This window comes from Meles meles, chromosome 14, assembly GCF_922984935.1.
Source record: "Meles meles chromosome 14, mMelMel3.1 paternal haplotype, whole genome shotgun sequence".
Classification (NCBI taxonomy): Eukaryota; Metazoa; Chordata; class Mammalia; order Carnivora; family Mustelidae; genus Meles; species Meles meles.
The window spans coordinates 73,524,681-73,550,000 of NC_060079.1; the positions used below are offsets into that span (position 1 = coordinate 73,524,681).

Genomic DNA, 25,320 nt, shown 5'->3' on the forward strand with positions numbered 1-25,320 from the left:
AAAAGATTTCCCACTGAGCACAGAGCCTGATGAGGGGCTTGATGTGGGGCTCAGTCCCTGAGATGATGACCTGAGCTGAAGTCAGATGCTTAACTGACTAAGCCACCCAGGCATCCCTGAGCTTAGAACATTTCTGAGGACTGGGAACCCCTGGAAAATTGATCTCTGAGAAGTGGGACCAGGAATGCGGGGAAGCGTCCCTTATATGCTTTACCTGATACTTTTCTGACTACTTATTTAATTCTCCATGTACATACACTTACTGTAATTTTAAAAAAGCAGTTAAAATTAACAAAGGGAGGGGCACCTGAGTGGCTCAGTGGGTTAAAGCCTCTGCCTTCAGCTCAGGTCATGGTCTCAGGGTCCTGGGATCGAGCCCCACATCGGGCTCTCTGCTCCGCGGGGAGCCTGCTTCCTCCTTTCTCTCTCTCTCTGCCTACTTGTGATCTCTGTCAAATAAATAAATAAAATCTTAAAAAAAAATTAACAGGGAACAGGGTAGCCCCTTAATTCAGAACGATTTCTAAATAACATTGGAAAGAAGGGGGATCTCATTAATTACACATTTTTATAGATTGAAAGCGAGGCACAAAGGAAAAAAAAATGACAAGTGAACACGTCAATTTTTCAGGAGTTGAATGTCTGGGAAGCAGGTTTTGCAAACAAGGTATCCCTGGCTTTGCAGGCAAAGGAATTTAACAAGTGCTTTCAATGAGATTAAGTACAGAGCACAGAATGTTCTGGAGAGAGCAGGAAGCTGGGGGGAGGGGTGGTTTCTCTAGTCTCTTCCAGCTGGAGCCCCCTACCTGTCCTCTTCTCTCTCCTGTATTAACTCTCTCCCCAGGCCTGCAGACCCTCTGAGATGGCCTCCGGGAAAAGTCACCTTGCCTCAAACATGTTGGCAATAATAAGATCATGAAACAGCATCAGATGCACAAGCGTGGTGCGGGGCAGAGAGCTACACAACAGGAACCTTAATCCCAGGCCCCGAAAGGTGGAAGAAACGCTAGAGCAACATGAAAATCTGTGCGTCTTCCAAAGAGAAGGACTGGGTAAATGTCACTTTCCTAATTTTCTGATTCCGCCCGTTTTCTGGTTTTCGTTGAGAGGCAGGGCAGAGCACCTTGCTTGCCACTCAGTCCAGAACCTGGCCTAGCACGAAACAAAGGGGTCCCAAACTTGGGGCGCCTGGCTGGCTCAGTGGGGTAAGAGTCTGCCTGGGGTTCAGGTCATGATTCTGGGGTCCTGGAATCCAGCCCTGTCTTGCACAGCCCGCGCAGCCGGTAGTTTGCTTCTCCCTCTCCCCTCCCACACCCCGCTTGTGCTTTCTCTCTCTCTCTCTCTCATAAAATCTTAAAAAACAAAAAACAAAAAACAAAAAGGAGATCGGGTCCCAACCTTACTAAACCAGAATCTGCATCTTAACAGGATCCCCAGGTAATTCACGAATGCTTTCAAGATTAAAACAACTGTTCTCCAACCTGGCTTCCCATTGGAATCACCTCCAGAGCTTGAAGAAGACCGAGGCCTGGATCCCAGCCCCGTAAATTCTGATGTACTCGGCGGAGGTGAAGTCTGGCCAATGAGTTTTGCTCTGCTTTGTTTTTTTAAATCTTCGGTGATTCTAGGACTCGGAACCATTATGCCCGTACAGCGGTTCCAGCGGTTCCAGCACACCGGCTAAAGGAAGACGAATTCTCAAGCCCCACCCCGGACCTACAGAATCCGAAACTCCGCGGAGGGGGCCGGACCAGCTGGTCCCGCCGGCCATTCTGATGCGGGCTGAAGGTTCAAGAACCCGATAAGGTAGGTGTGGGTGACAGGCCAGTACCTCCTACTAAAAATTTGCCTCTTTGCTCCTTTCTAGAAACTACTGGCACCTGCTGCCCGCAGGTGCCCCCTGTGTCTAAGCGCCCTGTTGTGTCCGCCCACACCGCCCCAAAGGGCCCCTTGGTCTGCTCCTGTCCCTCGAAACCCATCCACCTGGCGCACAGTGACCAGGGTTCCGGAGCCAGCGGCCTCCAGAGGCGGGAAGCTCACCGGCTCGGGATCTAACACGGGGTTCCCCGGGGTTCTAAGCTGCTGCCACCCGCCCTTTCTCCTCCACCCGTGGGACGTCTACAGCCTGGAGGGGGAAAAGGCGACACCGAGGGCTCGGGAAGCGGGTATGGAGAGCGTAAAGCAGGAACTCCCAGTCGGAGGGTGGGGACGGTGACGGCGTTTCCCCCGCGGTAGGTCCCAGCCGCCTCGGTGCTCAATCTCGCTCCCTCCCCCGTTAAATTTCGCAAACCAGCTCCCAGCCCTTTCCCTTCCCCGCCGGGGCTTTGCTCCTGGCGTGGCGGTGGGGCACCTAGGGGTGGGGACTGTCCTGGGAATCGCCAGGGTGCAGGACACCGGGTCGTGCCGGGGGGAGGTGGCAACCGCCCCTGCAGGATTAAGTCTCTCGCCGCCCAGGGTGGTGCCGGAAGCCGTTTGTGCGGCTTGGGAGAGGAGGTGCTCGCGGATCTCTGCAAAACGCCGCTTCCCGCGCGACCACGTAAAGTCCTAGGTGGACACACGGGCACCCGCTTGCATGACCTCAGCCAGCGAGTTGCGGAGTCCGCGCCGCCGCCCGCCTCCCAGCTGCTCCCGGCTTTAGCCGGTGCGCTCAGTCTCCCGCTCGCCTGAGATCGCTTTCACCCTCCGCAGCAGGATTGGCGAATCCCCGGTGGCGCAGCGCAGTCCCCAGCGCTTCCTGAGCTCGCTTCCGTGGCGCCGCGCTGAGACCCGGGTTCTGGCTTTAGGCCCAAGTAAGGCACAGACCCGAGGTGGGCTCGCGGGGTCCCGGAGGGCCGCTCCGGGCCGGCGTCCCCCCTTCACCCCCCGCGCACCTGCCCCCAGGGCGGAGCGGGGCGGGGCGCGCTGGCGCGCAGGTTGCCGGCCCGGACGCTGGAGGGGGCTGTGGCTCTCTCGCTGTCCCCGCGGCTCTGGCGGCGCGGCGCCCCAGCTCCCCCCGGCCGAGGGGCCGGCTCAGGCCCGGGGAGGGGCGCGATCGCCTTCACTTCCCGCTCGCCGGCCTCGGAGGCGGCGGGTCCCGCGCGGGCGCAGGGGTTCGGGCGCTCGGCTGGGGCGCGGGGCGGGGACGCGGCCGCCGCCCGCTTTGCGCCGCTCCTCCCAACGCGAGTGGCTCCCGGCCCGGCGTCGAGGCGGCCATGGCGACCCTGAGCCCGCTCCCCACCCACCCTGCCTGCTCCGCCCTCCCCTCCGCCCCGCGCCACCTTTGATGGCTCGGACCTCGGCCGGCCACCCCCTGCCCCGCTTGCGCTCCCGCGCCGCCGCTGCCGCCCGCGGGTATTAATAGCCGAGCGCCCCCGCTGCACGCGCAGCCCGGAGCCGCCGCGCCCTCGGCAGTCGGGGCTCGGAGCTGCTGAGCCCGGAGGCCGGGAGTGGGAGCCGGAGCCGCCGGCGCCGTGGAGGTAGGAGGCGCGGGGCGAACAATGACCGCGGCCGGGCGGGAGGGCGGCAACTTGTGCGAGTCGGGGCGCCCCGAGCCGATCCGCCGGGGGGGAGGGGTGCGGGTGGAGGTGGGTGCGAGCCCGCGGGGTCCTGCCCGGAGGAGGCGGGCGGAGGTGGGATCGGGCTCCCGCCCGCCGGCCCCGGGCAGCCCCGGCAACAATAGCAGGAGCTCGGGGGGCCTCCGGGCTGCGGGCCACCCTTTGCACTCCTCTCACTCGGGGCAGCGGGGCACCGCGCGCGGCCCCCTTCGCCTTCCCCACCCCGCGGCGCCCCCCCCGCCCCCGCTTCCTCCCATCCCACCCGGCACAGTGACAGCGCCGGACGCCGTTTCCGGACCTCCGGCGGAATCTTGGCCCCAGAGGCGGATCGCGGGGCTGGGGAGGTGGCCACTGGCTTGGGTGCCACGGCCCTGTTGGGTGCCAGCCGTTCGCCCACGCGCGGCGCGAGCACCCTGGTAGGTGACAAAGAGGAACACACCCTCTGCCTAAGTTAGATTTTTGTCTCTCTCTATCTCCTGTCTTTATGGAGAGCAAAGTTGGTTTTTTTTTTTTTCTTTCAAGCAAGGGACACAGATTTTAGTGGTGAGCATTTCAAAACAACTTCTAATTGTGGTTTTACGATTTAAGTTTCGGAAACTTCAGCTGTGTGATCTGGTCAGACCCTTGAGTGAGTGAGTGTGTTGTGTGTGTGTGTGTGTGTGTGTGTGTGTGTGTGTGTGTGTGTTTTATTTGGGGAGGGGGGCGTGAGTTCCCGTCATCACTCTGGATTTGGTTTGTCGTTTTCATTGGGGCCGGGCAGCTGCTGGGATCATTGCAGGACCCCAGAAAGGAGGGAGGTGGATTCACAAAGGAACGAGGACCCTGAGATCAGATCAGCTTCCGGAGAGGTGGAGAGTATTTGAGCGGTCTGAGCCTGTCCATGGGCCTTCTGGAGTACCATGGTGGCCTCTGGCTGTTTCATTTTATTATTGCTATTAATGCCTTTCTTGTCAGCTTCCCAGGTTCACTTGCCTTCGCTAGCCCTCCCCCGTTCTCCCACTGTCCCCATGCCTTGACTTTTGTGGACCCCTGCCTCCCCACCCGGCAGGCCAGGCAGTCTTCCGAAAGCCAAACCCCTTAGGTTCTGTTTAATGTGTTTTGCACGTGGTGACTTGCCAAGCCCATTTCCGAAGGGCCTTCAACATTGTCTTGATTTTCTTACTGAATCTAAAAGGGAGAGGAGGGAGACAGGGCCTTTTTGGTGCAGAGATCTTTGAGGGAGTTGCCTTAAAAATTGCCCTCATTGTTCCGATGGGGTGGGCCCTCCTGCTATCTCCCATCTTTGGCTTTTCTTTCCTCATTGCACAGCCTGCCTGCTGGGGCTTTACCTTTAGCCTTTGCAAAGGGTTGGACTTCTGGTCTGACAGTTCCCGAGGCCACCTTTCTTATGTGGGCTCAACATCCACATGGCTCACTTGATATTCGGGTAGCATCGTTCTGCAGCAAGGCACCAATATTGGAGTTTCTCCAAGCACAACAAAACGTTTGTGTTTTTAGACTGTCTGGCTAGTAGATCTGCTTCTGGGTAAAATAAATGGGTACTGTTGGCCAGTGGCTGGCTCACTGGGCAGAGCGTTGGTGGACATACTGAGTTGATGCCTCCCTAGCCCAGGCCTTCCCAGAATCTCTTGTTTCTTGTGTGTGGGCAGGAAACTTGAAATAGTTGAAGTTGATGTCGTGGTGCCGCGTAGGGTCACGGATTCTGCAGCCTGCCCCTTGCGAGTTGGTGCGTGGTCATTCATTTAGGAAGTCTGTCCCTATGGAAATCCTGGAGTTAGGTTTATAATGCCCCTTTTCACATGGACGGTATCTTCCTGGAATTTGTATGGTGGTTGGATTCCTTGGGTCATAACAGAACACTAGTGCTACTGTAGTCGAATTTACCAAAATGAGACTAAAAAAAAAAAATTCTATCCTAGACAGTTTTTTTCTGGTGCATTGCATTTATTTTGTAATTATTTTGAGCCTGAAAGGAACCTGGGTGGATGTTTGTGTTTTGTATTTGATTAAAGAAACTGTCCAAGGGGAGTTAAGAATTAACCAGTTTCGAAAGGGTTAGTTTTTTAACAAGTGGAATTCACCCTCTCCAACTCACCGAGCATAGCAGAGTTTAATTCATTTGGAAAATGTTTCAGATTTTTAAAGAGGGTGCTTTGCCATAACCATCACAAGCTTTTTCCATCCTAGAAGAGGTTAGAGACCAGTGAAGAAAAGGCAGGTGCCTAGGCTTTGCCTGCTGGACAGTCTATAGGAAAGGTGACATTGTAGCATTCCCAGAGGTGGGGCAAGTTCTATGGATGTGTAGGTCCTGGGCCAGTGATCTGGTAGCACAGAGAACCAGGCATTGGAAACCAGCCTTTTGCAACTGGCCTTGCTTATCTCAGAGAACTGCCTCGTGTGTTCCAGACGTGTGCTTTCCCCAGTAACGAAAGATGCTCCAGAAAAGAGAGGGGCCCCCCAATCCCCAAATATAGTGGCTGGCGCAAGTCATTGCCACTGAGGGGTGCACGGGTGTTTCAGGTGTTGGGTGCCATTGCCTGGGAGGGGAAGGGCCAGGCTTTGGGCATTGCTGTGGCTGACCTTGTCCTGTTGTGGGGTGCCTTTGACTGAAAGGTAGGCTCTTGAGCCTGGCCACTAAATGGAAAGCAGTAGGTCAACCTCTTTTCCTGGCTTTTTAATGGGTAGGGTTTCTGCTGCAGGGTCTGTCTCCAGGTTACCCTGCTAACCACTTGCACATGTCCAGAAAGATCAGAGCCTGACGGTTTCCATTCAAATGACTTGAAATGCCAATTTCACCAGGCTTTTTATGCCAGATGCTGCCTTTGTTTTTAATGACGAAGCCCCCCGAAAGGTGTTTATTTTTAAGTGGAGAACCTGCCTTTTTAAGGCTGCCCTTGTCCTAGTTAAAGCCAGTTAAAAAAATGTGTTGCAGAGTGGGTACTCTAAGCAGAAGTGGCCACTTGATAGATAGGAAATATGGTGCTCTCGGCTTTTGATATTTGTGAAATAAGCCGGGGAGCATCCAGTACAATGTGACTGAAACAGGGTGGCTGAGAACCCAGCTCACGGTGGCAGTTTTCTTATTTTTAATGGGGGATGGAAAAACTAGACACACGGTAAGATTGGCAAATAAATGAGGTGGGAATTCATCGTTGGCACTGAATTAATTTCATGTGTCGAAATTGTCATATTTGTGCATACATTTTCAAACAAAGGAGCCACGGGCCAAACTGGATTGCTTTTAACTCTATTATGACAGTATTTCTTAGCACAAGAGTAACGTGCCGCACACTGACTTTGGCTTCCCGTCAAGGTACCTTGTAAAAAGAAAACTTACAAATCCAGGATCACGGTGAGTTTCATTTTTTCGTTCTCATCCTGTTAACTCAGGATCTAATATATGCCTGGTCCATGGCACTCCCTTGGGAAATACTTGCAGTGATTAAGTAAATCTCATTTTCCATGTCCTTCCCAGTTAGTGTTTGAAGTCTTAAGGTTGCTGTTCTGGGAATTTGAAAATTTGACATTTGTTTTTGTTTCTGTTTTGTTCTAATTTAACAAATTAACCTTTAGGGGCGCCCGGGGGGCTCAGTCAGTTAAGCAACTGCGTTCGGCTCAGGTCATGATCCCAGGGTCCTGGGATTGAGCCCCACGTTGGGCTCCCTGTTCGGTGGGGAGTCTGTTTCTCCCTCTCTCTCTCTTTCCCCTGTGCTTGTGCTCTCTCTCACTCTCTCTCAAATAAGTAAGATCTTTAAAAAAACTTAACCTTTAACACTGGGTGACACTGTAAAAATATAGTGTCATTAAAAAGCAAAAACTTAAGCCTAAAAACATGAAGAAGAAAACAGAACTTGTCTGAGAAGCTAGCTTCTGGGAGAATTTTCCTTCTTCCTGGCATATATTTTCTAGGAGTTTTATTAGTGAGTGTCTGTTGGTGGTAAGCTCTGTGTTTGTATGCCTTTAAATATTCTTGTTCTGGAATGGTAAATGCCCGGGGTGTGCAACTCTGGATTGCTTATGTATTAATCCGTTGTTGTTGCCGCAATGTCCGCTGTCAGGCTGATTGTTTCTTGTGAACAGTCTGTCTTTTCTCTCTGGCTTTTTTTTTTTTTTTTTTCTTAAATAAGTAGTCTTCACGCCCAGCGTGGAGCCCAACGTGGGGCTTGAACTCAGGTCCCTGAGATCAAGACCTGAGCTGAGATCAGGATACAGATGCTTAACCGACTGAGTCACCCAGGCACCCCCCTCCCAGTGGCTGCTTTTAGGGTTCTTTGGAGTTCTGCGGTTTCACTCTGTCGAGGTAAGATTTCTTTTCTTCTTGACTTTGATTCTCCCATCCTCTCCTCCTCTTGCTCCTCCCCTCTCCCCCCTACTCCCTCCTCTCTACTCTTCCCTCCCACCCTCTCTCTCTCGCCCAGTAGCATTTCAGGGTCTGGGCATGGCACCATGTGTCTACTCCTTCCCCTTTGGCCACTCTGGTCCTTTGGTTTGGGCTTTCGTGCATGAAGCCGTGTGAACAGTTGTGAACAAGTCTTCGTGTGGAGATCTGTTTTTAATTTTGTCACTGGGTCCTAAAATAAGTACATACTTAACTTTGTCAGAAGCTACAGTCCCAAGTGTTTGTACTGTTTTACATTCCCCAGTGACATCTGAGCATTCCAGTGACTGTAATCCCCAGTAACACTGGAAATTGTGAGTCTTTGTCATTTTACCGTTCTGGTGGATATGTCTTGGGGACTCATTGTGGCTTAATTATCTATTTCCCTGATGGCTAACGGTCGCTTTTCATGGGCTTATTGGCCATTTGCGTATTAAATCTTTTGTGTTTTCAGTTGTTTTTTTTTTGTCTGATCATTTTACATGGCTTTTGAGTATAAATTGCACGTCCTCAATGTCATCCTAGTTTATAGTCCTGGAGAGTCTTTATGCTGGATGCAAGTTCTTTGTTAGTTGTGTGTTCTGTGAATATCTCATCAGTCTGTCTTTTGACCTTTTTATTTTTTGATGGTATCTTTTGAAAAGCAAAAGCCATTAGGAAAACATTGTACGTGATCTAATTATTAAATTTATTAAAGGTCAGGGAATTTATTCAACTTTGGAAAAATAACATGTTTTTATGTGTGACGCTTAGTCTGGTCTTGCTCGTTTCATGAGGTGGCCTCCATTTACTTGGAACAGTTTTGTTCTTTCTTAACTAAAACCAAGTTGAAGAGACTTAAACTTGAAAGAGAAAATACCGGCTCATTTCGAAAATCTGAGGAAACAAGTGTTTAAGATTATGATCAAATACATAGATGTCTGAAATTGAGAGTTGTTGTATTTGTGTTTTAGCGCACAGAAGGATTGTGGGAGAGAAACGTTTTTGAAATCAATCCAAAAATGGAACCTTGAGTAAAAGCAAGATGTAACGTTTTACCTTCTTTTTCTTTTTATTTTTGTATTTATTTCTTAAGTTTTATATATTTGAGAGAGAGCACGAGTGCTCGCGTGCAGATACGTGCACATTCACGTGCTGGGGAGGGACAGATGGAAGGAAGGAGAGAGAATCTTCAGTACGCTTACTGCTGAGAGCAGAGCCCCACGTGGGACTCTCTCCCACCACCCCGAGATCATGACCTGAGCCAAAACCAAGAGTGGGACACCCCACCAACTAAGCCACCCGGCCGCCCCACGAGGCAACATTTTAAAAAGAGACCAGAGTGGCGTATGTAGGTAGTTATGAAAAGGTTTTAGTTCCTCTCTTTTGTCAGGATTTATATCTTGTTTTCTCCTCATTTTCTGAACCAGATAACAAGCATTGTTCGGTCAGAGAGTATATTTCCCCAACTTTTGTTTCTCCTGCCTAGAGAAGCTAAATAAATGTGGGTTGATCTGAATTAAAATGGGTGTATCGGACACGCCGTGACAGGTGAGAATATGGGAGGTAGAGGTTGGTAGCAGAGGAGGCAAGAGTTGGGAGCATAAGCACCGGGACCACACAGATCTGCCCACCCATGTTTGTGATGTTGGGCAAGGTACTGGTGCTCTTTCCAAAAAATCCGAAGGGCGCCTTTAAGAGTACATTTCTTGTGACACTGTAGAATGTCTGGCTAGCGATTTGAGCCATCACACATTCAGTTGCGTCAAGGAATAGTAAGGGGCTCCCAGTTTGGTGTCTCGGCTCACGGTATCATTAAGGACCCAGGTTGTTTCTGTCTTTTCACCCTGCCATCCCTAAGCATGTGGCTTTTCATACTTGGGCTTTTGCCTACTGGGTAATTAGGCTGCCGCTGCCTAATTAGCTGTTATGACTAATGGTTGTTGCAACTTCATGCTCTCACACATCTGGTATTGTCAGGTCAGTGATGACACAGGCTTCTTCGGGCTCCTTTCCTCATCAAACCAGATCCTTCCCAGAGGTCTCCAACATCTAGGAGGTCTGTGAAGGGGGTTCTAGGGAATGATTCCGTGCTCTTAAAAAGAGACCCAAGGACTAGACTGAATGTGATGCCCGGAGCCACAGCAGCCATGTTGTGATCAGCCATTGGAAGAAGGCAAGAGGATGATGGAGTTGGCAGATGACTTGTGAGTGTCACTGAGTCTGTGACCTTCCTGCACCTGGAGCTTAGTATTCTAAAGAAGAGTAAATTTTGTATATTAATTACAAACCTGGACTTTGTGTGCTAAATAATAATTTTACTTACTTTCTAATTCTGTTACTGCCCTCCGAAGCATCTTGGATGATACATTAATTGGAAGACTTTATCTTTCTTCTGCCGTTTACCATTGTCTCTGAGAAAACATGTTTCTCCCTGTTAATTATGTGGGAAGTGATTTTGTGGTCCTGTCAGATCTCTGTGAGAGGTGAACAGTTTTTAAGGGCTTAGGTATTTGATATTGAGTGTAAATGTTGCAACTAAATCAACATGAATTTTACCTTCTCAAGGTGGTCTTTTAGGAGACCATTAGACCTAAAAGACCATTAGGTCTTTTAGGAGACCTAATTCAGTTCTCGTTGGAGTTGATCATTTGGCAGTTTGGATTACAGGAAATACTTGAGCATGATATTTTGTTTCTTTAAGAAAAAATCATGGCGGTACCTGCCATTTTTGTCTTCCTAGAATGACACATTTACACAATGACACATTTACCTGCACATTTAATATTGCTTAGGAGATTTTTGAGGACATTATTAACATCATCCTTCATAATCCTATTAGAACTTGTGGTTCTCTGACGTCAAATCTTATTGGGAGCCAATGTTATTAGCGGAGTGAGCTGCTTAAAAATGTCAGATTTGGGTAAGCCAGAGGTTTACCAAATTAAGAAATTAGACACAAATATTTGTGAGGAAAAGTTAAATGATTCCACAATAACTTTAATATTAAGCAAATACATTGAATGTCAAATAGCCAGGTGAATGAAATGCAGCTTATGGAGTATTAATATTTTTGTCTATTTTCATTTAATTGATACAACTTTTTTTTAAATTTTTTTTATTTGTTTATTTTCAGCGTAACAGTGTTCATTGTTTTGGCACCACACCCAGTGCTCCATGCAGTACGTGCCCTCCCTATTACCCACCACCAGGTTCCTCAACCTCCCACCCCCCCGCCCCTTCAAAACCCTCAGGTTGTTTTTCAGAGTCCATAGTCTCTCATGGTTCATCTCCCCTTCCAGTTTCCCTCAACTCCCTTCTCCTCTCCATCTCCCCATGTCCTCCATGTTCTTTGTTATGCTCCACAAATAAGTGAGACCATATGATACTTGACTCTCTCTGCTTGACTTATTTCGCTCAGCATAATCTCTTCCAGTCCCGTCCATGTTGCTACAAAAGTTGGGTATTCATCCTTTCTGACGGAGGCATAATACTCCATTGTGTATATGTACCACATCTTCCTTATCCATTCATCCGTTGAAGGTCATCTTGGTTCTTTCCACAGTTTGGCAACCGTAGCCATTGCTGCAATAAACATTGGGGTACAGATGGCCCTTCTTTTCACTACATCTGTAATTGATACAACTTTTAAAAAGAAATCTGATCATCTCCCAACCCCCTGCCCTTTACCATGGTGGTGGCCAACTGGCTAGAGTAATTTGCATATTCACTTTTATTCTTACTCTAGTTTACAAGCCAACAGGTGTTTATGAACATCTGTTGAATGTACTAGTTACCGTTGGTGCCACAAAAATAAGGCTCAGTCTTTGCTCTCAGAGTATGGGATCCAGGGTGGATGGGAGACGCGTCTAGGTAATTATAATAAAAGGTGAAATATGCCTGTAACTTTGCAAAAGCGATAGTAGTGGTGGAAATGTTCAGGATAATAAGACAGTGGATTCTGTTGGGAAGAAGCAGCATTTGAGCTGAGCTATAATTAAAGAAGTATGTTTTTATTTATTTCAAGGTTCACTTTGTAGTGTATTACTTTTTTTAAAGATCTGTTTATTTTAGAGAGATAGAGAAGGCATGCATGCAAATGGGGGGAGGGACAGAGGGACAAAGAGAATCTCAAGCAGACTCCCCGCTGAGTGTAGAGCCTGATGTGGGGCTTGATCTCTCCCTCTTCATGACCGACCTGAAGTCAAGAGTCAGAGGCTTACCTGACTGAGCCACTGAGGCACCCTTTGTAGCACGTTGCTCTAACAGGATTAGGAAAGTATTCACATATAAGACGGAGAGTCAAAATCCCTTGTAATCCTGCCATTCAGAGATTATAAAAATTGGTTAATTTCCATTTGACTTTTGGCCATATTTGGTATATTTGAAGTATGTTTCTAAAACCTTTTAAAAATTAATTTAAATGTATTTATTTGTCAATGTGTGGAAGCAGGAGCAGGGGGAGCAGCAGGCAGAGAGATAAGCAGGCTCCCCGCTGAGCAGGGAGCCCCGATGCAGGACTCGATCCCAGGACCCTGGGATCACGACCCTAGCCAAAGGCAGACACTTAACTGACTGAGCCACCCAGGCATCCCTGTTTGAAGTACTTTAGCTTATCCATGCCAACATCTGTTTTTCAGAAATTGAGAGAATGATGCATGCACATTCAGAAGCTACTTTTTCCCCTTTTACATTGTCTGAGGGTTCTCCGTATTGAGTTTTCTTACTGTTCTGTGGTTCTATGTGCTGTATCTAACATGGTCTTTTCTGGGTCATGTTTTTGCTTGGGGTATTTGCGGCAATGACCCGGTGTGCATAAATCTATGGTAGAAGGGACCCTAGGTCTCTTTCGTTGCAAGGGACAGGCGCCCGGCTTGAGACACGGGATGCCGAATAGGGGTGTGTCTTTGTTTTCAGGACCAACCTCAGGAAGGGTGGACCTGGGTGGGTATCAGCCTAGAGACCCAGATCCGGAGTCAACTCTGGGGGCTTTCTTCCCTACTCGTGTCTTGACTCTGGTGTTTGCCGGGCATTGCTTTCACTCTCTGGGTTACCCTGTCCCCTGGCACCTTGAGCAGGACAGTTTGGTGGTGGTGGAGGTGCAGGGCAGGGGAGGACGGGAAGGATAGCATCCATGGCTTCTGCTTTAAAATCCGAGAGTCCTCGGATCATCCTGGCAATTCAACACACCTTCGATTGTGTTCCGTTCCCCTGGGAAGAATGCTCAACCTGCCCCCCACTATGATGAAGTGTGGGATCACCTAGTGGAATGGGAACTTCCACCCTCACCTCCCAGAGGAGGAATCTTGGGTAGGCCACGTGAGGAACCACTTTTATTGGGGGGGGGGAGCTGTGTGTCTGGGGCAGAGGGACAGGGAGCCATGAGATGGGGTCCAGACAGCACGAGCCTTTCCAGATGGCTAGGATTCATAGGCAAAATTAGGGAGGGGGAAAAAAAAAACCTTTCTGGGGTAGGAGCCAGCAGGAAAGGGAACAGCAGAAATACAAAGCAAGACCTCTGCCCTACTTCCAATCCCAGGGCTGTGCAAAACTCCGCCAAGTTCACCGTCACCTAAATGTTGATGCCTGTGCTCCAAGAGCAGCATCTCTAACCTAGTGTTCCCTTACGAGGGGTATCATAAGTAGTTTGTCAGTTGTTATGTATTATCCCCTCGAGGATGCTCCTGGTACTCGAATGCACCTTCCAGAGTGGGGAAGAAGGGCTTGGGCTCGTTCAGGGCATGTGTATGCTGTAACTGGCCTGCCCCCGAGGTTGAGAACGGCCCTGAGTAGAGCCAGGAGCCCTCCAGTAGGCTGGAATAGGAGGTGTGCATGCTGCTTTATTTTCTTCTAACTGGGGAGAATTTTTCTTGTTGGTCGAAAGCCCTTCGCCCACAAAAGTGCTAGTTCTTTGCAGCCCTAATCAGCCCCCAGCAGAACATTTGTAACACATCCGAGTCTTGCCTATTTTTCAAAGTCCCAATTAAAGCAGTGCCTATTTCTGAATTCTGTTGTCACACCTTTTGGAAGAGTGGATTCAGAAGCGTGTAAATGCTCTCGGGGAGTGTGTGTGGCGGGGGAGATGTGTGGCAGGGGTGCCTGTGCGCACAGCTGGGTCATACGGATGCATAAGGAGTTATCCCCTAGTGTGCTGATCTCACCCTCTTCACCAGTTCGTTCCTGGAGGTCAGGGGCAAGTATCCAACTCCCCTTTTTTAATTCCAGGTCCTTAAAAAAGAGCCTGTCTTTGATAGATGAAAGGAAGTCTTACCATAGGATCATAGGTGTCTGGGAAATCACAACTCTTTAAATTCTTAATGTCTTCACAAGTTACAAAGAATAAAACCAATCTTGCTTTTAACAGAGATTTGTTGAACCCCTTTCATATGGAAGGTCCTGTTCTTGACATTCACATCAGTGAGCAAAGCAGACCCCAAAAAGTCCTTGTCTTCAAGAGGACTATATATATGTTTTTTACCCAAATGGAGACATTTTTGATACTGAAAAGAGGTGTGGACTGCTTGGGGCAGCAAGGCACACGAGGTGTCTGTATGGATGGTCACCCCATGCTTGAGAGCACGTCACAATGGGAGCTCATTTTCCCTGAGGCCATCAGATGCCTGTGGGACAGTCTGGGGACAGATCCAGGTAACCTGTGGCTTAAGGAATGAGCTCCACCATAAACCCACCCAACAAACATGTACTGAGAGCCTGTGCAGTTTTGTCTGTGTTCTTCTAGAAGGTCTTTTGCTCTCAGGCAAGAATGTTTATAAAGCAGGGGCCCGGGGATTTGTCCTCAGCTGTAGAGGAAAATAATGAATAGTAATCATTTGAACGAAGGTAGAGTCCTAAGGTACAAATCACGGATTCTGAATAACTTGGCTTGTACGAGTCCTTGCGATCAGCATTTTTTAAAGATTTGGGCATCAAGAGGGACCTGGGCCCTGAGGGTGACTTAAGAGAAGATGCATTTCTTCTTAAGGGAAAAAGGAATCTGAAATTGCTTCAAGAGGAAAGTATATGCATCTGTATTTTTTAAAAAACCAAGATTGAATAAAAGTGAATTTTCCTCTGCTGTGTAGTTCTGTGAGTTTTACGACATGTGCCGATGTATGCAAATGATACCACGCTCTGGGTGTGGAACCCTGTCAGAAAGCTCAAAAAATTCCCGCGTGTTGCCCCTTCGTAGTCACTGTCCTGCTTCTCCAGCCTCTGTTGACACTGGTCTTTGCTCTGCCACTGTTGTTGGGTCTTTTCCAGAACGATGTATGAATGGAGTCATAGAGCATATTTCCTTTTGAGACTTTTCACTCAACCCGATGTCTCTGACGGTTTTCTGAGCTGTTGGGAGCATCCGTGAGTCCCCTCAGTTGCCGAGTCATAGTTCGCTGTATGGGCGTACCAGAGTTCGTGAAGCCATTCACTTGAGAAGGACATTCGGGTTGTCTCCAGTTGGGAACAGTTATGAATACAGTAGCTGTAAATGTACAACTGTTATCAACTTTCATGGATTTTCTTTTTTTAAAGATTTTTAAAGATTTGTTTATTTAGACAGTGAGACCAAGTGCGAGCAGGGGGAGGGGTAGAGGGAAAGAGAAAGGAGAACCTGAAGAAGCAGACTCTATGTTGAGTGTGGAACCCCATGCAGGGCTCGATCCTACGACCCTGAGATCATGACCTGAGTTGAAACCAAGAGTTGGACACTCAGTGGAATGAGTCACCCAGGGGCCCATCACACATAGGTTTTGATGTGCACATAGTTTTGAATTCTCATGAGCAAGTACCCTGAAGTGGAACCTCATCAGGACTTGACATTGTGAATGTTTTCCATCTTAGCCATTGTGATAGGTGTGTAGTGGTAGCTCAGCATAGTTATGTTTATTGGGGAAAAAAATGCTGAAAACACACTTTAAAAAGACATGACTGGGGTACCTGGGTGGCTCAGTGGGTTAAAGCCTCTGCCTTCAGCTCGGGTCATGATCCCAGGGTTCTGGGATCGAGCCCCGCATTGGGCTCTCTGCTCAGTGGGGAGCCTGCTTCCTCCTCTCTCTCTGCCTGCCTCTCTACCTACTTATGAACTCTGTCTGTCAAATAAATAAATAAAATCTTAAAAAAAAAAAAAGTCATGACTAACCAGTTTCCTGGACTACACCACACAGACTTAAGGAACTCTGTCAGCCACCTGTTTTGTGAAGGGGCAGACCCAAAAGAACCATTGTAGTTATAAAATCAAGTCCCAGAGCGTATAGTACTGGCGAGTCCATGTAAGGTGTCTGTCCCAGGGGTCTTCATCTCAGAGAACTGATAGGGTTTATATCTTTGATTTCAGTAACTATTTTGCTCATTCTCTATATGAATATACATAATAGTAATTAAAAAACAAAATTACGGAAGCTACTGAAAGGCAGTGGTAGATATGGAGAAAAGAATATAGCTTTAGAGTGTGTATTAATTAGCCATTGCTGCATGACAAATTGTTCCCAAATTAAGTGACTTACACCAACAGTAAATATTAATTGTTTCGCAGAGTTTCTGCAGGTCAGGACCTCGGGACCGGCTGAGTTTCTGTCTGCGTATTTGTGGTAAAGATGTCAGCTGGCGCTTCATGGTGGGCTCTCCTTGGGCAGGATGCTTGAGTGTCCTCACAAGATGGCGGCTAGCTTCTCTCAGAGTGAGAGAGAAGGCCTAGGAGGAGGCCAAGGGAGACACGGCCATGACTTTTATGAGCTAGATTGGGGAGTCTTACACTGTTACTTCCCTGGTAGTTTTGGTCACCCAGGCCAGCTGTGAGTTGGAGGGAGGGGACCCCACAAAAATTTTGACGCTCAGAGTCTGGCACGGCGCTAAACCCCAGGACCCTGAGATCATGACCTGAGTCGAGAACAAGAGTCGCACTCTCCATGAACTGAGTCAGCTGGGCACCCTGTTTTCTATGGATGCTTAAAATTTTTTTTCCCTTTCCTTTTTTTCCAGTCATTCTGAAGTAGCAAACACCAAATTCACCATCTAGTCTTGTTGTCTGTTTTGTTTGTAGTAATACCCTCAGTGAGAAATCCGTGACTAGAGGTTGGCGTCTGTGCTGTAACGACCTTTGTGATGAGTTTAATGCTGTCTGGAGAGCAGGTGTGAAGGATCAGCTCATTACATCTCTGCCTCTATAGAGTTTTTAGAAAGTGCTTACTGGTAAACGTAATGTAAAAATACATAAATTAGCAACCTTCGACTTTACTGGAATAGTCCGGAAAGCTTTCCTCTTCAAAGTGATCATGATGTGGAATAACTCTACCTGTTTGGCTGTCACTGGAAAGAAGGCAGCTGAATGAAATCTGGTCTCTTGGCCTCCTTTTCTGTCCCCACCTCCTATTTCTATCCTCCCCCCACAATGCTGCCCCTAAAGCCAGCCCCAGGAGCCCTCCGGTCTCCCAGACTCCCATCTCCACACCTGCTGATTCCTCAGCTTGGAAGACAAGAGCTTTCTACTCAGTTCCTGCCTCAGATGTCCACCCCGTCCCTGCCTACCTCATTGCAGAAGCCTTTCTGCGGTTCTGGTCTCCTCCTGGGGGCTTACCTGGACCCTCTGTTTCTTCCGTGTGTTTTCTTTCTTTGTCACTCATCTTACCTGTCGGAGCCCTCACTCTGATTAAGCCCTTCTGCGTCTCAGGCTGAGCTCCAAGTGCTTTAGGTACATGGACTCAGTTAATCCTCCCAACTGCCCTGATTTTTAATCCCCATTTTAGATAAGAGGAAACTGAGGCACAGAGAGCTTAAATGACTTGCTGAACTGGCAGAGGCAGGGAAGAAGCTCAGGACGTGTTTCCCCACTTACTGAGCTCCTTCTACCCAACTCATTCATCCCTCTGGACTCCCAGAACCTGGCCGAGCGCCAGGAGCTTAGGAGGGGCTCAGTAAATATTTGCTGTGCTTAACTCTCTTAAAAAGTTACCTTTGTCGCAGATAATGTCTTACATTTCTTTGTAAAATGTCGTCCCTCCTCTTGGCCTTCTGCAGGATGATGAGGTTCTGAGTTTATTTCTTATGCTGTTCATTGACCTTCCTGCGACAGGTCACCTTCCTCTTTTTCTGTTTTTGTTTTTTTCTTTTAAGATTTTATTTATTTATTAGAGTGTGCACGCGCGTGTGAGCGTGCAAGCATGAGTGGGGAGTGGGGCAGGGGGAGAAGCAGACTCCCTACTGAGCAGGGAGCCCAACTGGGGCTCGATCCCAGGACCCCCGGATCATGACCCAACCTGAAGGCAGGTGCTTCACTGACTGAGCCACCCAGGCGCCCCCCTTTCTTTTGTGATTATACACTTTGCTACTTAAGAGATGAGCATGTATGTGGAAAGTTCTAGGTAAGATCTGTAGATGTATGTGTATTGAGAAGAGGGTTTTACCCGTGCTTTTCTTTGGCTAGAACTAATATGAATGGTCTTGATTTTTTCTTTTGAACTTTTTTGTGCTTTCTCAATTTCCCATACTGAATTTTTATTGCTTTTTTAATGACCTAGTCTTGTTATTTAAAACGTGAAAAGTAAAGTATATTTCAGAGACGCAAGAAATGGAAGACCTTCTAAGATAGTTTTCTGCACATTAAGCAGAGCCCACTCACGTATGGAAATAGTCATGTGAGACATGCTTTGGGCATGGCAAATCTTCCCCTGCTCTATGATTGAAACCATCCACTGGAAGATGGTTTTCTTCTTCCCAGTGTTTCCAAGGCGTATAGCAAAGGAATATAGGTCCTCGTGACACTTGGGCGAGAGGCGGTCTTCTAGGGGAGATGGTGATTGGAAGGTGATTCTCTCTTTGTGGTGTGGAAGTTCATAGTTGCCTGGGGTCTGTGGTCCAGCTCGTGGGATGCTCTTGTTTTGGAGGTGGAATAATTCATAAGGATGAACTCAGACTCCAAACTTGGAGAGTCTGAGAATAGTGACGATCATGATCCCAAGGTCACGTCCATAAATCCTGGAGTCAGCTTGGGACAGTTGCTTCTCCCGTGCTCGCAGGTAAATTAGCAAGGACCCAAGGGGGTCAGAGACTGTCCTGAGGGTTGGATTCCTTTTATCTAAAGATGGTCATGTTTTGCTGGAGGAAAAAAATCTCTTAAGAAACCCAGAGATGGTTTTGTCCTCTAGCCATAACAGGCTGTTTGGGTATCACCTGTTGGTTGATCTTGAGGAGCCCACGAGGTGGGCACTGGTCCAGGTCTCCAGCCCCGCCCCCCCCCTTCCCCCAGCTGACTGGGCACTGGGGTAGGTCTCCAGTTCTGAATGGAAAGGATCAGAAAAGTTTGTCTTGAGGGTGATCCTAGGGAAACCATGATAAGCTGTCAAGGCCATTTTCAGAAAATTGCTTCTAAGTCTATCCTGAGTACCTAGGAAACGTGTTCTGGCTTCTCCCCGGAATCCGGGTACTTGGTGCGAAGCTATGGGGTTGCCAGTTCCCTCCTGCATCCTGTGCTGGGCCGTGTGCTTGGCACGTTGTATTTACTTTTACATGATCATTCATTCACTGAGGAAGGTATTAGCTCCTCATTACAGAAGAGGCAACTAAGACATAGATTTTGGGCCAATGTGCCCGAGGTCGCACAGGTATCTAATAGATAAAATCAGATTTTCCTAGAGCCCATACTCTTCTTCGTGGCTCAGATTGGGAATCATCCCACAGCAAGACTGACCCCCCCTTCCCCCCTCCCCCTGGCCCAGAACTGAGGTCAGGGGAGATGGGTCCTTCAAGTTCAGGGCCAAGTCCTGCCTTTATTTTTAAAATTGCGTTTCGTGGTTCATTGTGAAATTTTTACCATTACTTTTGCTTTCTAAAAAGAGTCACTAAAAATGATTCTCTTCATGATGGAGCTATCTTGGCACCCCCTGAAATTTTGTGCCCAAGCCTAGTGCCTCCCTTGCCTCTCCCTAGTCCCAAGGTGACACCTCAGGACAGCCTCCTCGTCCGGTAGAGGCTTTCCTCCTCCTTTCCAGCATTGTAATACGAGCTTTCTTTTTTCCTTCAAGGAATTTTCGGGGCCGAGTCACAGTCCTAAAAAGACCTCTCTTGGGTTCACCTTTGAAGCTGCTGCTCGTCTGACAGACACAGCTGTGGGGACTGCGGGTTACTTAGAAACCTGGGTCTGACGCAAGCCCGTGGGACGCCCCAGGGCCCCGTGTTCCGTAGCTGGGTGTGCATATTTTGGGGGGCGGGAAGCCGTTTGGATTTTAAACTGAAGCCACGTAATAAAGGAACTGAGAACTAAGGCTTTCCCTGAAGACTGATGATGCCAGCCCTCTAGCAGGTGGGTGCTTTCGGCCTGGGCCGGGGTGCATTGCGCGGGGCGACGGGTGGGCCACACGGCCCCGTCTTCCCCAGGGGTGTCTGCGGGAAAGCCCAGGTGGCCCAGGTGTCCTCGACAGATCACAAGGCTAGCCTCCCGCGTTTCGCATGGGAACTGGCTGTGTTTCACGGAGTCTTTTTTTTTTTTTTTTAAATCATTTAAAAATAACCTTGTTTCTTGTGCCTGTGCCTTTTTTAATTGCAGGAGCAATAGGGTCATGGTAGAAACTGAAAGGGAAAGAAAAGCAGCCTGGCAAAACACACGCTGATTGCTTTCTTCTCGATTTTTGCTTTGTATTTATTTTTGTCTTAATTTAAAAAAACAGTGACAGGGGCGCCTGGGTGGCTCAGTGGGTTAAAGCCTCTGCCTTCCGCTCAGGTCATGATCCCGGGGTCCTGGGATGGAGCCCCACATGGGGTTCTCTGCTCAGCAGGGAGCCTGCTTCCTCCTCTCTCTCTGCCTGCCTCTCTGCCTACTTGTGATCTCTGTCTGTCAAATAAATAAATAAAATCTTTTAAAAAACAAACAAACCAGTAACAACTTTACTTTTTAGAGCAGTCTTGGGTTCACAGCAAAATGGAAGGAAAGGACAGAGGGTTCCTGTATATACATACACCTTGTCCCCCAGCCCCCCCAACCCTCGTTATCAACATCTAGCATTTTCCTTCAAGTTTCATTTTCTTCAGATTTATTGTGTATTATACATAAGGTTTATAAATCTCTCTCCCCTTCCCCGCTAGTCTTGCTTCAGTAATTCGTAAATTAATGTGATTAAGGTGAAGGGTCATATGAGGTCACTTCCTGTTGACCTTTGCTCTGAGGAATGCCACTGAGCTTACAGTGGGGAGGGGGCAGGCCCCAGAGGACCTGGTCTGGGAATATTTATCTTGTGGAGATTTCCCAGAATGTGTTTAGAAGGATTTAGGGTCTATGGAGACTCTGCCCTTCCTGTCTCTTCTATCAGTGGATTTTTTTTCCCCCCTCAGTGGTGTTGGGAGGAGGATCCACTTTCCGTGAGCAATGTTTAGCCTTCCTCAGGAGTTAGAAAATAAAACTGTAGCAGGAGTGTTTCCAGAACAGTCTGGAGTGTTCAAGAAAACACCTAAGGGAAGGATGCTTCTGGCAGTTCGCACGTGTGTGGGGCACGCCAGTCTCCCGGCTTGGGGGCTGCACAGGGGTGTGTGGGGTTTCCAAGAGGGGTGTGTGTGACAGTTGGGGAAATGTTTGTCTTCTCAGCGATGTGTGCTGGGGAAAAAGCGCCTAGTGAACCTGTAGACGCTGGCTCGTTGTGTTCACATCTGTGGGGCTGCTCCCCAGCGCAGGCTGTGGCCCGTTGGCAGTGGTCATGAGACCGAATAAAGGAACCGAGAGGCCCTTCTCTTAGCTTCTAGACTTCATTTCGGTCGCTACCATCCAGTTGGTCTCTTGGGAGATGAGAAAATCCTTCACGATGTTCTGTGATGGCCCATGCCAGCTTTCAAATCCAGAGCTCTGAGAGCTGACAGATGCTCCTTTGGGGGAGGAAGAAAAACCTCGGGGATCATGATATCCTACTTTAGTGGCCTAGGAATTGAATCCTTGGGACCACCTCCTTATAGGTGAGTTCTGTGTACTTACAACTTTGCTAGGTTGCTTGGCCCTGAGTCATGCTGTTGGCTCCAACACCCGTCTCAACTTTGAGTGAACGTTGTACCTGTGAGCGGTTAAGATTATGGGGGAGAGGAGGAGGGAAAAAAAAGGTTCAGGACAGTGGCATATGGGTATTTTGCCCAAAGTGAGATGATGGGATTTTTGCTGAATCCTCCCACTTCAAAATACTATGATGTTTCGTTGGATTTAAAATTCTTCCTTTGCTTGCCTCTATTTTTGAGTTTGTGCGATCTTTAAAATATTGTAGAATTGTACTGTAATTTGGCAATTATGAGGGTATTAAAGGAAATGAAACATTTTCTGAGAAACAATGTGTGTGGGTGTTTGTTTGTTTGTTTGTTTGTTTTTAGGATTTTACTTATTTGAGAGAGAGAGGGAGACAGAGCATGACCAGGATAAGGGGCAGAGGGAGAAGCAGGCTCTCTGCTGAGCAGGGGGCCTGATGTGGGGCTTGATCCCAGGACCCTGAGATCACCACTTGAGCGGAAAGCTCTGGAAGCTTAACTGATTGAGCCACCCTGGCGCTCCTGAGAAACAATGTTTGAAGACGAATTGTAACTATTAAATTATAAAGAGGTATCCGGAGCACGCCATTCTGCACATGCCTTGGTTTTAAATCCCAATAATTCAGAGTTCACAGTGGTCTGAACTCTGTCAGGCTGAAGTTTGTTTAAACAGAATGTTTACGGGGAAAGGTTTGCTAAGCAAATAGGGAAAATAAAGTTACATGGGAAAGTCGATTCCCTTTAAGAAAAGAGTTTTCCAGCACTTGGGAAAGAGTAATTTATAATTCTTACCATTAGAACAAATCTGGTAGGACCTTTATGTGATAATCTCCCATCATTCAAGAGCATAACATCAAGAAATATTTTATGCATCGACATTTAGCATGAAAGGTAGCATATACCGTATGCTGTCTTATATCTTGTTCTTTTCACTTAATACACTCTGAAGATTGTTCGAGATTAATACGTACAGATCGCTGTCATGTTTTTATGGGCACCTCATAGCCATTTTATAGGGGTACCCCTGGTTATTTGTAGTGTTCCCCTGTTGATAGACATTTAGGTTGTTGTCAGCGATTTTGATCTTAAAAACAGTGCTGGAGTGAGGACCCTTGATGTCTGTGAGTATATCTGAAATACAAATTTCCAGAAGTGGGGCGTGTGTCAAAGAGATATGTGTGTTCAGTATACGTGGATATTCCCATGTTGCCCTCCCAAGAGTTTCTGCCTTTTATTCATTTTATTAACTCTTGTGTACTGCTCACCATGTGCTAAGAACTATATTATTATTATTATTATTATTATTAATAATAATTCTAACAAATATTAACTTGTTTCATCTTCAGAGCGACCCTTAGAGGTACAATATCGATCACAGTTTTAAAGATGGGGAAACCGAGGCCAGAGAGCGGATGTAACCTACACAAGGGCCACGTGTAGTTAGTGGTGAGGGAGGATTTGAACCCAGGCAGTCTGGATCCAGAGTCCCCTCTTAATCATGGTGCTTACCTGCCTGTTACAGTGAGGGACTACAGTGATGTCAAATGCTTACTTTTTTCCTGATCTGACCACTGAGATGTCAGGCTTTCCTGATTGTCATTTGGCATTTTTCTTATTAATAGTTGAGGTTGGACATATTGTCACATGTCGACAAGCTGTGTGGATTTTCTTGGCCATCTCTCCACCACTTGTTCCTGCCTTTGCACATTTCTCTCTTAGGTTGCGAGTATTTTTCTTGTGATTTGCTGGAATTCCTTTGCATATGGAGAAAATTAGCCCTTTGTCAAATGTCTTGTCCTACTTTGTAGTTTCCTTTTTGGCTCTGTACTTTATCAGTCATTTCCTCTCTAGTGTCTGGGATCCAGGTTATGTTTAGAGAGATCTTCCGCAATCTGAGAGCATTTTTAAAAGTCTTCTATTCTAGAGCTTTATGGTTTTTTCAAAAAATTTATGTTGGTTTAAGGAGTAACATGGGATCCAACTTTATTTTTTCCTAATAACAGTCAGTGGTAATGACATGCAGCTAGACAGGAATGAACACCAAACTCCCAGTAGCTTAGCATTTGAGGGGTCATGATATTGTAATAGATTCTGCTGTGACTGTTGACAACTGAGCCATGCTGGTAGCCATATGGCTCACATTTCTAACACAGCTTTTTTCCCCCTTTGTGCCCAATTTTGCTTTCCCTGGAGTTAATAATTACCTAGTGTTTTCTTTGCTTCATTTTCCATGTACTTAACCTAATTGATTTCAAAACTCCCACCTCTTACCCAAGTCCCTTTATGAGTATTCAAATTCATCAGATGCTCAGATAGTCTGTGTTTTATCCTTATGAGATTGGTCTGGAAGTCTTCTGAGCTGCTGTGGTCTCGGCTCTTTGGTTTTCTGGCTTGTTCAGCACCCTTTAGTGGCACCCTTCTGTCTCTAGCACATGATGGAGGATCTCTGGCTTAGTCAGCATCAGGGATCTCTCCTGGGAGTACCCCTTGCTTCTCTTCCTGAAATCTGTTTCTTGGCATCTATCTCGTTCTGTTTCCACATTTTTCTGTCATTTTTGGTGGAGCCCCTCCTTCACTGTGTGGGGAGACCTGTGGGCTGGGAGAAGCTCTGAAAACAGGATGATGCGATGGAAGGCTGTGTAAGAAGTAGTTAAAGCTTCCAGGTCCTCCTCTGTACTTCCTAGTGGGACAGTGACTTAGCTCTCTGAACGCCTACCTCACCCATGTTTCAACTTTCCTCTCCCTCCCAATGTGGCTGTAGTACTGTGTTTGGTTAACTCAGTACTTGGTGTGTACAATATTACCATTGTGTGAGGTGTTCAGCCAGTCTTTCTTTTGACAGCTTTCTTCAAAAACTTTGTTTTCCTGGAGATAATTCACTTCTTAAAAACTTGCTTGATTTTCTGTGTACCTATTGGTAATTTCTTCCAAATAATTTCAACAGATCTCTCAATTTTCTTTCAACTAGTATGTACCAAATTCTGAACACATAACCATTGAGCTTCCCCATCTTTTCTCCCACAACGTGCACCACTATCCACAACACCCCCATTGTCTGACTCCTGTTACATGGGTTGTACTTCAAACCTTGTATACCACCATCATTCAGAGGTTTTCCTTCTCTGTTTTCCTCTCCTGGACCCACTTTTTCCTGGATTCTGTATCCTTTAGTTTCATAGTTTACGGCATTGTTTTGATAGAATACATACTTAAGTAGCTCTCTCAGAAAGGTACAAAGGAGCTAAATTTCTTTAGAATTTTTGCATGGAAAACTGCCTTTAATGTATGCTTAGATTTGCTGGATAATTTTACTACACATGGAACTAAAAATTAAAAATATTCAATATTTTATATCATTTTAATTTTAATTTATTTTACTATCATATTTTTATATGATCCTTCAAATTTTGAAGACATTGCTCCCTTGTCATCTAGTATCTTTTATAT

The 25,320-nt window shown here is 47.4% G+C and overlaps 1 protein-coding gene across 3 annotated transcripts in view; it reads left to right on the forward strand.

The window, feature by feature from the left end:
- Positions 1-1,727: 1,727 nt before the first annotated feature.
- Positions 1,728-25,320, forward strand: part of FARP1 (FERM, ARH/RhoGEF and pleckstrin domain protein 1) — a 280,772-nt gene continuing 257,179 nt past the window's right edge. The window contains exon 1 of one of the 3 annotated variants that reach the window (XM_045978472.1): positions 1,728-1,806. The gene's annotated coding sequence lies outside the window, so the exon portion shown is untranslated. Of the gene's footprint in view, positions 1,807-2,292; positions 2,790-2,956; positions 3,456-25,320 lie in introns of those variants that run through there. The other 2 variants (XM_045978471.1, XM_045978469.1) reach the window with 2 other exon arrangements.